A 13756-nucleotide genomic window follows, 5' to 3' on the forward strand; every position below is an offset into this window, starting at 1 on the left:
CATAATAATGATGTGTGGAATATAAGGAAAGTAATTTTTTGAGAATGTCCAGGACCTCAGCAGGTTTGAATGGTAGGCGAGCATAGGGATAGAAACTGTGTATCGGTGCAGGCTTGGTGGGTTGAAGGACCTCTTTCTGTGCTGTATTGTTCTTTGTTCGCTGTAGTTGAGGCCAAAACACTGGGGGGGAATTCTTCCATACTGCCCACCACAGGAATCATAGCACAGAGGGTAGACCGTGCAAAGGTCCATTGACCTCGGACGGTATTCTCTGGTTTAAAAGCAAGCACAGCTGGAGAATCCCACTGTGTGGGTTTTCAAGGAGTTAGATATTGCACTTGAGGCAAAAAGGATATAGGAAAAAGGCAGGAACAGCCTATTGAGTTGGATGATCAGCCATGACCAGGAATGACAGAGCAAGCTCAAAGGGCCAAATGGCCTTCCCTTGCTCCCATTTTCTCTGTTTCTATGTAACCTATTTGTATTACAAGTTATTTGTGACAGCTTCATTTTTGCATTCATGTACCTAATGACTGCAATGATTCAAACTCCTTTTGAAATGACGACCTTTTTATCGACTTAGGAAATTATTTTCAACAGTGATCGAGTACAAGTGGAAATTGCATTCTTCACAACATGGTTCAGGAAAGCTTTGAGATGTGATACAGCATTTCCTAACTGATAATATTCAACTTCATTGCTACTATGTTTTTGTTTCCTTATTAGCTCCGTTGAATCATTCTCCAAGCAGATGCTATGCACTCTGCTTTCTGCTAATGCCACAGAAAACTAGTAACTGTGTGAACATGGCTACATTGCTTTGAACTTCCTTCCAATGGGAAGTGCCTGGTGTCTCTTGTACATAGATCCATACCCTACTATTCCTCACTACAGTGGGTTAGGGCACCTATCTATTATGCCCCAGGTATAATCTGAAATTTTTATTGATATGGTAATTTTAGTTTCCTACCTGAATAGTAACTTAACAAAATAGATTGCTTGTATGCTGTAGTAGATAACCATTTTTATTTCATTGAAACCAATGAATAAGTATGTGGATGGCTTCCATTCTGCCAGATGACAAAATTCTGGCTTTATCGTGGCTGTTAAGTTTAAATTAATCACCACAATATTTTCAGCATGGCCTTTAGACTTACTGTAGTGGTAGCCCAGTGGCATAGTGATTAGCACTGCTGCCTCACCGCGCATGTGGGTTTGATTCTCAGCTTAGGTCAGTATCTGTGTGGAATTTGCACGTTCTTCCTGTGTCTGCATGGGTTTCTTCCAGGTGCTCCAGTTTTCTCTCTGTCTGAAAGACATGCTGGTTAGGTGCGTTGACCTGAACAGGCACCGGAATGTGGTGACTAGGCGAATTTCACAGTGACTTCATTACCGTGTTAATGTAAGCCTTACTTGTGACTAATAAATAAACTTTAATATTGTATAAAGACTGATTTCTCCACCTACCTGCATCATTTCAAACCAGAAATCAAATGTGTAGTAACACCATATATCGGCACAACACATCTTTTAAGGGACATCTTGGGTGATAATTTGGGAAGCCATTCAAGGTGTACTATAATCTGTAAAATTTAAGTTCATCAAGTACAAATCTTAGATACTATGAGCCCATCTTCCTCATTCTCCAACTGAAACTTATAACGGGCAGAATTTTACGAGAATTTGACAAAATGTCAGTTCTGGTGAGAAAACTGGTCATTCGAGCTGGAGAGTTCCATGCCAGTTTTCTTGCCAGATCTTGCCACTTTAACTGCCAAAAATTGGAGTGGGTGTGATTTGTGCAGTCAGTCTGGCAAGACAGAGACTGTTAAAGCTGAATATTATGCACAACCAAGGTCTCAACAGTTTGGAGCACAAATATTAATTAATTCACTCTCCCACCAATCATCCCCAGCATCCTCTCCCTTCCCCCAATCATTGCTGGCATTGATCAGCCCCCTTGCCCCCAATCGCCAACATTCCCAACGCTCTCATATTTGCTTGCCCCCACCACAACAAATAAATATGTCCCCATGTGTGTGGCTTCCCCATGGCATTGCCCTGGCACCTGTTGACACTTAAGTTAGCACTGCCAGCTTGGCTCTGCCAACCTGCACCAGAGGGCATTGCCAGGGCACTGCCAGGCCATGTCCCACTCTGCCAGTGGCTATAGTGATCTTTTGCTTACATCGGCAAGCTATGAAAATCTAGTGAGGGGAAATTTGGCGAGGGGGATCTTTGATTATATTTAAATTTATTGAAATCTATTGAAATCAGGTTCATGCTAGAAATCTTGTGGACAGAGTACAGGCTGAAGATCCCCGCACAATGCAACATTTTGACTTCAAAGGCTTACACCAAATATGGACTAATATTGATATACATTAAGTATTACATCTTCATTTGTATCTTTTCACCCATGGCTAAGAAAATGCACAAATATATTGTTCATGGGCAATTTTGGGACACTTCAAAGTGCCTGTGACAATTGGTGGTTTAGGTACAGCATTGAATCCATCTGTAAACCAGTCATTGCCCCTTACGCCAAACTGTGCTTGTAAAATCCCAAATGGAAGTTCAAATGCTGTTGACACCTCCCAGGTATTGGAAATAAATATACCTCACTAATTGCTCCAGAAATTCCAACTTTCCATGTAACCTTTGTTGAATTTTAAATGCACATCCCTGAGAGTGTCTCCTCTCCGTCTGGCTGAAGGGTTTCCAGCTTGAAGGAACAAGGAGAGGTTTGAGCAACTCCCAAACCCATGTTGGAAACTGTTCAAGGTTTACAAAATATGAATTTCAGAACAATTTTTTGAACATTTATAATATCATAACTGCTCACCAAAACAATATATTAGGACAGATGACCAAAAGATTATTCTAAAGAAATGAGTTTGAAGTATGTGCATAAAGGTGGTGGAGCAGCGTAAATATTTAGGGAGGAAATTCCATGCTTTAGGGCATAGGTGGCTGCAAGCATAGCTATCATTGCTAGCACAAAGTTTGGGATGCGCAAGAGCCTAGAATGAAGAAAAGCTGATAACTTTAGGAAATTTTTTGTAATTGGGCTACTTTATATGTCTTAAATGGCTCATTAACTACTACAATTGAAGGCTCCTTATGTTTTGAGTTTAAAATATGACCACTAAGGTAATTTTCTAGCCGCTGCAAGTGAGGTAAAAAATGAAAGACCAAGTTCACTAGTTGCATGTCGTTGAATCATGGGAGGTGACAATGTCACAGAACTTGGAAACAGCTCAATAAATTAGCGTCACTTTATGTTTGCAGTTTCTGAAATTAAATGGCAAAAGAATCCTACTGATTTGTTTTTACAAGATTAATCATAGAATCCCTACTGTGCAGAAAGAGGCCATTCTGCCCATCAATAATCCCACCCAGGCCCTATCCTCATAATCCCACATATTTATCCTGCTAGTCCTGCCACTTAGGGGCAATTTACCATGGCCAATCAACCTAATTCGTACATCTTTGGAATATGGAAGGAAACGTGAGCACCCAAAGGAGACCCATGGAAAGAATGTGCAAACTCCGCACACGTTGGCCAAAGGCTGGAATTGAACCCGGGCCCCTGGCATTGCAAGGCAGCAGTGCTAACCACTGTGCCACCACGCCATCCAAATGCTTCCAGAACTTGAAGTTTGAGTTTAATTCGATAAATGTCTAGTACTTTTCTACAATTTTAGTATATTTTAATGCAGTTTCATGAAGCATTTTTCACCTTTGCAATGTGTTGTAACTATGTACAGCAAAACCATATTTTAATTTTGAGGTTAGAAAGCCATAATTAAAATGACATTAAAACATTTACAGCACGGGCGGCACAGTAGCACAGTGGTTAGCACTGCTGCTTCACAGCTCCAGGGTCCTGGGTTTTATTCCTAGCTCAGGTCACTGTCTGTGTGGAGTTTGCACATTCTCCTCGTGTCTGCGTGGGTTTCCTCCGGGTACTCCGCTTTCCTCCCACAGTCCAAAGATGTGCGGGTTAGGTTGATTGGCCATGCTAAGAAATTGCCCCTTAGTATCCAGGGATGTGTCGGTTAGAGGGATTAGTGGGTATAATATGTAGGGATATGGGGGTAGGGCCTGGGTGGGATTGTGTTCGGTGCAGACTCGATGGGTCGAAGGGCCTCTTTCTGCACTGTAGGGTTCTATGTTCTAGCTAACACAATCTTTTGTGTTGTTTCAGCTAATGTGTTGGGCATACCATTAGAGTTAGGATTGAATCAACATTATTATGATCAGTGCAGGGAATCTTGTAAAAATTTTCAATGCTACAACTCTCCTGACCCTCATAGTAAAATGCAATAGTTCAATTTGCTGTGTTGTAAGGTGTCGTGAACATTGGTCAATTATGTAATGCTTCAATTACTATTAACTTGGGTATAAGTGGATTGCTGGCATGTCTGTTCATTAATAATTTATCTTTCTTGTTTCTCCATTTTTATTTTGTTCATGTCCTGCTTTCTGATTCCTTCAACATAGTATAAAGATATACTGAATCACTCTTTTCAACAGAATGGACCAACTTTTCATAATTGCATGTGACCATAGTAGATGACAAAAGTTTGAAAATGACAGGTGAACATAGGGAAATTAAAGTTATAAAGATAGAAAGTGTAACTTTCCTGAGCACAATGAAAAGCATCCTTTTGTTTTAGAAAAACAAAATACTAAAATGCTATGGCATAATGAATTGTGTTAGAGTTTCCATGTTTCTGAGTGATTGAGAAATTGCCAAAAATAACTAAATCATCAGATTTTTAAAAAATATATCACCATAGAGATATGAAGAGATAAAATGACGATGACATGGAAACTTCCCATCTGATGAGCCATGAGGCAGCTGTGAGAATAATATCTTCATTAGGCCAAATTCCTCTGGGGCTTGGATGCTTGTCAGAAAAAATGCTTAAATAAAATATTATAATAATCAGAAAATGTAGTGAGAAACAATCCACTCTTCTCATTAAAGGAAGATAACTTCATAATTATACTTGGGTTGAAGTGTTCATTGAGTGGAACCTTGTTCTAGAGTTGAATTATATGCAAACCCATTTTTTAATTATTTTGTTACCTTATTCTTAATTGTCATTTCTTTATTTGCTTTCATTTGGCAATCAAACTCATTTACAACACGCCAATGTGAAAAGGCATTTCAGTTAGATGTAGTCAGTTGTTCTTTGGATATTATAAATGTTCGCAATTATTATATATTTTCACAAAATCTATGTTTTGATAGTCATGTGAAGATATAATACTTAACATATATCAATATTAGCCCATTGCCTTGGCCTTGAAGTAAAGGTCTTGAGGGTGGAAAGTTGGCTGTGCAGCCGTGATGGCTTCCACGGTTGAATTGCCAATTATGGCTTTAACAGGTGAGACTAGTAGTTAGAATCATGGCTTGGGAGAGGAGAGGTTCCTTCCTTCTGGTTCTGCAGGAGTAATACTTTCAAACTGGCAGATTACGCACTTTAGAAGCCGTGACAGTTTTTAGATGCCTCTTTTGGTCTCTCCCTGGGTTGATGCATTTTTTAAGATCGTTCTCTGTGGATCTGCCTAGTTGACCTTGCAAAGGTCTCCTGGATTACATCTGGGGACCTGGGCCAAATTTGGGAAAGTTGTCCCACAGATTAGTCAAGCAACAACTGACATAGTCATTCCCATCAAATCGTACTTTACAGAAAATGTTTCTGACACCACAATTGCCTTCCTTAGGTATGCCCTATCTAACCAACAGTACAGACCCATCAGGGGTGGTGGCACAATGGTGTGGAGCCAGGAGCCCTGGGAATCCTCCATATTGATATCGACCTCATGGAGTCTCCTTATGGTCAAGTCAGTCATGGGCAAGGAAGCTTCCTTGCTGATCACCTACTGCTATCAACACCATCAACATCCCCCCCTCCCCCCAACCAAATTAATGAATCAATACTTTTTGAATGCTAATTGGAAGAAATATTTAAAGACCACAGAATGTACTCTGAGCTGGGAAATTCAATATCCATCACAAAGAGTGGTTTTGTAGCACCACTGCTAATGAGCTGACAGAGTCCTGAAGACATAGCTGCTAGACTGGTCTGCAGAAGATGGTGAGGGTGCCAACAAGACTACTTGATCTTGTACCCGCCCATCTACCTGTCACTACTGCATCAGCCCATGACAGCACTTGTTGGAGTCTCCCTGTCGAAATGGTGACTTAAGTTGATCATGTGAACAGGCCTGACAATCAAAACAATATATTGCAGTGATGCATTATCATAAGTGTTATATTTTGAGAGTTTTTGACAATGTTTCCAGAAAAAGGATTTGGAAGAAAGTTTAATTTCAGTGCTTCGTTCTTAAATCAAACGTGCTTTCAAAACTGATACAGAAGGTTGTTAAAATGCTAAAGGTAGAAGCATTAAAGTACTGCCCCTAAAATTGTAAATATTAAGGAATTTGTCATTGTGATTACTGGTAAATATCTTGTGCCAATTACATTGGAGATCCTTGAAACTAGGTTGTTGACAGGGGCTATTTGGCATCAGGTCTCCTTTCAGGTATGAATGCAAGATGGTAAAGGTAGAGTCAGAAACACACACTGAAAGCTAGATTTCTTTTAAAAACAGAAACTATAAAAACAGGCTATCGCAGGATAGAAGATTAGAATTTAGGAAGGCAAGTGGATGGTCCAATTTGGAAGGCAAGCAAAATGTCCAGTGATGGTTGAAGTTTATTTTTCTCTTTCATGGGATGTGTGTGTCACTGGCAAAGCCAGCATTTGTTGTTCATCCCTACTTGCCCTTGAAAAGGTGGTATTGAGAACCCCCTGAACCGTTGCAATCCATTGATGTAGATATACCCACTGTGCTGGTTGGGAAAGGAAATACATTCACTATTTTGTATTATAAGCAAGGATAGATTGTTCTGATGGAAGTGAGTCGCATCACACATCTTGTTTTTAGTTCACCTGCTATGAATTAAACAGTTTAATCATTTGCGGGTGGTTATGTCTTACCAACCTTTTTTGATTTCTCTTGAAAAACTCCAATTTAGGGGTATGTATGAAACGCACAAATGTCAAGTTAAGATGATGACTATTGTTACAATATTGGGTTACAATATCATATAGTTAGATATTGGAATGTGTGGGCACACATCTAGATGTATTACTCATCTACATGCTGCCCCTCAGTAACAAATACCCAAGTCCTCCTCACTGTTACTTCACCTGATCTCTGTTGTTCAGCTGCTTGTATGTATATCCCGCACTGGAGGAGCAGATAATCTTCCCAATAATCAACTGGAGGAGATGAAAATACTATCCTTCAACCCTGTCAAAAACGCTTTTCCCAAGTCATTAATTGCTTAAAAATCTGGACTGTTCACAGTCATCAATCCCAATTTGACCCTGATCTGAACTTCTGACATACTATTTTCAACACTAAGATCCCACAATAGTACTGCCTGTCCCAGCCCTTAGACTGTTGACACCTTCACCCATTCAACTTTCAAACTATTCCAATGCTTTCTTAGCAGGCCTCCCATCTTCGTCCACCTTAACCTGAAATCATTCAAAACTCTGCTAACAGTGATCCTAATTGCACCAAATCATGTACACCATCCACCTCTGTGCTAGCTGAACTATGTTGCCTCCCAGTTCATCAATGCCTTGTTTAAAATTCTGATCCTTGTGTTCCGATCCCTTGATGATCTTGTTTCTCCCTATCACTGCAACCTCCTTCAGCCCTACAGTCCTCCGAGAACTCTGTGTTCTTCTTGCGTCTCTGATGCTCTTCACCCCACGATTAGGTTGCCATTGACTGGAAACTCAAATGGGCCATAAATACTGTGCCTTTAGGAGCAGAATTGAGGCTGGAAAACCTGTAACTCCTCCTAATTCCCCAAAGTCTGCTGTCAATTTACAGTGTGTAATTTAGGGCTGTTATGGAATATTCTCCACTTGCCTGGAGTACAGCTGCAGCAAACTTCAACTTGACACCATCCAGCATCAAGCAGTTCACTTGATTGGCATCCTATCCCCCACTTCAAGCATTCACTTCCTTCATGATAGTATCACAATGGCAATGCTGTATTTCACTGCCTACAAGATACATTGCAGCAACTAATTAAGGCTGCTTTGACAGGGCATTCAAAATCCAAAACCTCGACCACCTAGAAGAACATGAAAACATCACTAGCTGTAAGTTTTCCTCCAAGTGACACATCATCTTGTCTAGGAAATGTATTAGTGTTCCTTCAATGTTTCTGGGTCAAAATACTGGAACTTCCTCCCTTGTATTCTATGGATGAATGAAACAAAAGAGGTAAAAAGAGATTTTGATGTTTATATTGCATCACTCCTTCAGGGTTCAATGCCATGAACCGAGAGCCAAAGCAAATTGAGTTCTTGGTTGCATTCAGAGGATAATCCCTCAATAAATTAACACACACATTATTTTGGTCTTGTAGAAGACCTTGCATAGAAACATAGTAGATAGGAGAAGGAGGAGCCATTTGGCCCATCAAGCCTGCTCTGCCATTCATCACGATCACGGCTGATCGTCCAACTCAATAGTCTAATCCTGCTTTCTCCTCACTTGATTAGCTTCCATTAGAATATTGGTTTCCATTTTAGTGGTCCCACAGTGTGGGGATTTTGAGGCTCCAGAGAGTATGCAGAGGGCTGCAAGATTGATACCTAGTTTAAAATAACTCAGTTTTACAGATAGTTTCAAAGTCTTTATATGTTCATAGCGCCTCCAGGGGAAATAGATTATGTTCATGAGAATCAAATATTTCATACTGATTTAGGAGAGTGGTGATCATGTAAGTTACTGTGGGTGGCTCTTTTTTCACAAAATAATGGAGTAGTAGAATAGGCTGCCGTCTGGCCAACCTGTAATTCCTTTAAATGAGGACTTGACCTATTTGAGGTTGGAGCGGTCATCACTTCGTACAAGGTGCGAGTGCCTTTGGAAGTCAGTGTTTCTATGATCTCCTAAAATGGTCTGAGAGCAATTTTCCAGATTTCTTCACTGGGCTTGGCTGGGTTTTTATTTACTTGCTCACCTCTCCCAGAAGATTATATTGCCCTGGATAAGTGAGAAGTATTTGTATTATACACAAGGCATCACAGCTATGTAGACCAATGAAACATTTCCTGTTGTAATTTTCATGTACTTATAAAAAAATTAGAGGCACAAAGTTATAATGTTGTAATATGTTGAACATGTTGTAGCTGTTTCAAGTAGTGTTTGATCTTGGATTCTACTTTTGGAGCAATGAGAGGCACCATTAAGTAATAATGTTTAGTTAAGGGGACAATTAAGTTGTGGACTCGTGTACGTAAAAAGGTACCAAGAGCTTTTTTAATTGATCTGTGACTAATAGTAAAAAAGAATCATGGGCTGAATTTACCATTGCAGAGAAGGGGGTGGGTGGGGTTGGGTTTGATAAATTTAGAATTTCAGGTATGAAATATGCACTACTGTATTACATGCTAGAATTTCAAATTCAGATTGAGCGAGGGAAGACAGAGTGCCATTCTAGAATTTTAGCGTTGGGCAAAGGTAATTGTACAGGCCTGAGGAAAGAGTTGGCCCAAGTAAACTGGGCACAAATAATTGAGGGCAGAACAGCTGAGGATATTTGGGGAGCTATTACATACGTCTCAATTAAAGTATATTCCAAAAAAAGGAATTGTAAAAGGAAGGAAAACATTCCATTACTAGACAAGGAAAGAGGACATAAAGGCAAAAACTAGGGCATAGAAAACTGCAAAAGCTAATGGCTAGCTGGAGGACTGGGAGAACTTTAAGGTTCAACAAAATGCTACTAAAATAGAATCAAAAGAGCTAAGATGATGTATGAAAAGAAACTTAACAGAAACCATAAACACAGATACCAAAAGCTTCTACAAGTATATAAATTGGAAGAGAATAGCTAAGGTAAATGTTGGCCCTTTCGAGGACAGTTCTGGTGAGGTATTAATAGGGAACACAGAGATGGCAGAGGCACTCAACCAATGTTTTGCTTATCTTCATGGTCGACAATAATGAAGATTTTCCAAGAACTGTAGTTAATGCAGAGCAACTTGGCAGAATAACCATCACTAGGGAAAAGGTATTGAATTAAGTAATGGGATTGAAGGCAGATAAATCCAGCCTGAAGGCAGGCTGATGGCCTGCACCCTAGGGTCTTAAAGGTAGTGACAGCAGAGATAGTGGATACTTTGGCTGTTTCATTTCAAAACTCCTTGAATTCTGGTAAGGTCCCAGTGGATTGGGAGCACTCTAATGTGACATTCCTATTCAAAAAGGCGAGGCAAAAAGTAGGGAACTACAGGCCCTATTTTTAGCTTGAAATCTGTGGTGGGTTAGTTGCTGGAATCAATCATTAAGGAGAAGATGAATGAGACATTTGAAAAGGCAAAGCTCACTCCATCATTGTCAGCATGGTTTTATGAAGGGTAAATCATGCTTGACAAATTTGCTTGAGTTTTTTGAGGACATGATCAGCAAGGTTATGGGGAGGGAATAGCCTAGTGGTATTATCACTAGACTATTAATCCAGAAACTCAGCCAGTGTCCTAGGGACTCAGGTTTGAATCCTGCCACTGCAGATGGTGGAATTTGAATTCAATAAAAAATATCTGGAATTAAGAATCTACTGATGATCATGAAAACATTGTTGATTGCTAGAAAAAAACCCAACTGGTTCACTAATGTTCTTTAGGAAAGGAAATCTGCCAAGCTTACCTAGTCTGGTCTACATGTGATTCCAGAGCCACAGCAATGTAGTTGACTCTCAACTGCCCTCTGAACAAGCCCAACTAAAGATGGGCAATAAATGCTGGCCAACTAGCAACTCTCATGTCGCACCAACGAATTTAAAAAAAGGTGGATAGTGGGAAGTCTATGAACATGATATATCTAGACGTCCAGAAGGCATTTGACAAGGTGCTGCATAAAAGACTGATCCAAAAGATGAGATTGCGGGGGATTGGAGGTAGAGTACTAGATTGGATTGAGGCTTGGCTGACTGACAGAAAGCAGAGGACTGGGGATAAATGGATACTTCTCTGGCTGGCGAAATGTAACTAGCAGGTGCTGCAGGGATAAGTTCTCTATAAATGATCTGCAAGCAGGGACAAGCAAAATTTGCGGATGATACTAAAATAGGTGAGAAAGCAGGCAGTATGGTGTGGTGGAGTCTGAATCGTTGAATAGTTGCAAGAGGGCATTAGACATATTTCTAATAGAAAATCGGAAAGACAGATATGGGAACAGGTAGGAGGTGGATTTGAGACCAGGGAGAGATTAGCCATGATTTGATTGAATGGCAGAACAGGCTTGAAGGGTTCAATTTGCCTACTTCTGCTCCTAACTCTTATGTTTCTATGGGCACATGTCCAGATCTTTTGAGAAAGCAGGTTAACTACTTTGTGTAACTTAGTTCACTCACAAACCTTAAGTTTATGGATATCATCCACTAGTATAAATCAGTTAGAATTAGAAACATAACAGATTTTCATAGTTGTATACTTGTCAAAGTTTTGAATTTGACTTCACTTTTCCAGAATGTTTCCCCTTTAAGTTTAGTAGTTCAAGTTCATTTAATGTTTGTACTTGCTAGAAAAAGCCTAATCCATCAATTAATTTGCTTGTCTTATTGATATCTATTAGAATCTGGTTGTAATCACTTTGAGATACAGATAGCTTCAAACAGATGAAAATCTAAAAGGTTTGGAGAACAAGTCAATCCTCCCTGACTCATAAGCTGGAAAATCCACCATGCTTTAGGAGATGACATTGATGAGCTGGGGGCTAAGTTTCTTTCTAATTTGTTCCACATAACTTTGCAACATAGTATCCTTTGGAAAAGGTTGGTTCTTGTTAGTTGAGGAGTGTTTGTGATACCCTGTGCTGGTAAACTGCAGTTTAAACAAAGTCAATCCCAGCAAGAGATCTGTAAGTACGCGGGGACCTTAGAACTTTGACATTTATCAAGCTGCACTTAAGATCTCTAATATTGGGCAATTAGGGCGCCTTCATTTACAGAGAAAGTGTTTATTTTTCCCTGGCATTTCAAGTAACCAAACCAAAACCACCCCCAAAGCAGCATTATTATCCAGTAGCCAGTGCCAACTTTACCTGTGTGGTTAGGATGCTCACACATTTGCATTATTCAATGCCAGCAGCAAAAACAAAACTATGTCAAATAACATGGTCACTTTTTGAAAAAAATATTGATTTATGGAATGTGATTGTCACCTGCAAAATTATTATTTATTGTCCATCCCTTGAGAATGTTATCGTGAACTGCTGCAGTCCATGTGGTGAAGCTATGCTCACAATACTGTTAGATAGGGATTTTTGGGATTTTGATCCATTGACGATGAAAGAATGTCAGCATGTTTTGAGTCAGCATATTGTGTGGTTTGGAGGGGAATTTGCAAGTGATGGTGTTCCCATGCACCTGCTATTCTTTCCAGGTTTGGAAGTGCTGCTGAAGAAGCCTTAGACCCACGCCTCTTGTCAACGGTACATGTTGCATAGGTAGTAGAGGGGGTGAAAGTGATGAAAGGGGTGACAGTAAAGTGGACTGGATGTTGTTGATCATCTTGTTTGTTGTTGTAGCTGCAGTCATCCAGGCATAAACAATAAAGAACAAAAAATTACAGCACGTGATGCGAAGACTATTCTTTTTTATATACTTGACGAATGCTTTATATAGATAATGGGCTGGCATTGGGGACTTTGGAAATGGGTCACTTGTCATAGAATACCTGGCCTTTGTCCGGCTCTTGTAGCCACCATATTTAAGTAGCTGGTTTAGTTAAGTTTCTGGTCAATGGTGGCCTCCAGAGTGTTGATGATGAAGGATTTAGTAATGTTGTTGAATATGAAGGTGAGGTCATTGGACTGTCCCTTATTAAAAATGGTTGTTGCCCAGCAGTTCTTTGTTGCGAATGTTACTTGCAGTTGAATCTTGTCTAGGTCTTGTGTGTAGATATAGGCCACTTCATTTTCAACGAATTGTGAAAGGAACTAAACACTATGCAATCATCATCAAGCATCCCACTTTTGACCTCTGGGAATGGTGAAAGTTCAAACAGTTGAAGTTAGTTGGGCCTAGGCCACTTCCCCAGCGAACTTGAGTATCCTGGAGCTCAGATGATGTGCTAGGCGCAACTTTGACAAATGGGGAGTTTTCTCCCCAGTGCTTACTTCAATTTTAATGTTGCTGTTTTATGCCACACTTTGTCAAATGCTTCTTGATATCCAGGGTAGTCATTCCTATCTCACCTGTTGAAACCCAGGTCCCTTGTCCATATTTGAACCAAGGCTGCAATGAAGTCTGGAGATATCCTTGGTGCATCTTAAACTGAGCATCAGTGAGCAAGTTATTGCGATTTGATAGGACTTTCATCATGACTGTGGCAGTAACTTGTCAGTTTTTTAAAATTCATTCGTGGAACATGGGCGTCACTGGTTGGTCAACATTTATTGCCCATCCTTAATTGTCTCAGGGCAGTTGAGAGTCAACCACATTGCTGTGGTTCTGAAGTCACATTTTAGTTTCTACTTTATTTATTCGTGTCACAAGTAGACTTACGTTAACACTACAATGAAGTTACTATGAAAACCCCCTAGTGGCTACAGGTAAGCCAGATCATGTAAGGACAGCAGATTTCCTTCCCTAAAGGACATTAGTGCACCCAGATGGACTTTTCCGACAATCAACA

General features: G+C 40.1%; 1 protein-coding gene across 7 annotated transcripts in view; it reads left to right on the top strand.

Moving 5' to 3' along the window:
* The window catches only part of rapgef2b (Rap guanine nucleotide exchange factor 2b), a 438644-nt gene that overhangs the window by 233074 nt on the left and 191814 nt on the right, over positions 1–13756 (top strand). The gene's annotated exons all lie outside the window — the stretch shown is intronic.

Source organism: Carcharhinus amblyrhynchos, chromosome 1, assembly GCF_965287045.1.
Source record: "Carcharhinus amblyrhynchos chromosome 1, sCarAmb.v2.hapA, whole genome shotgun sequence".
NCBI lineage: Eukaryota > Metazoa > Chordata > Chondrichthyes > Carcharhiniformes > Carcharhinidae > Carcharhinus > Carcharhinus amblyrhynchos.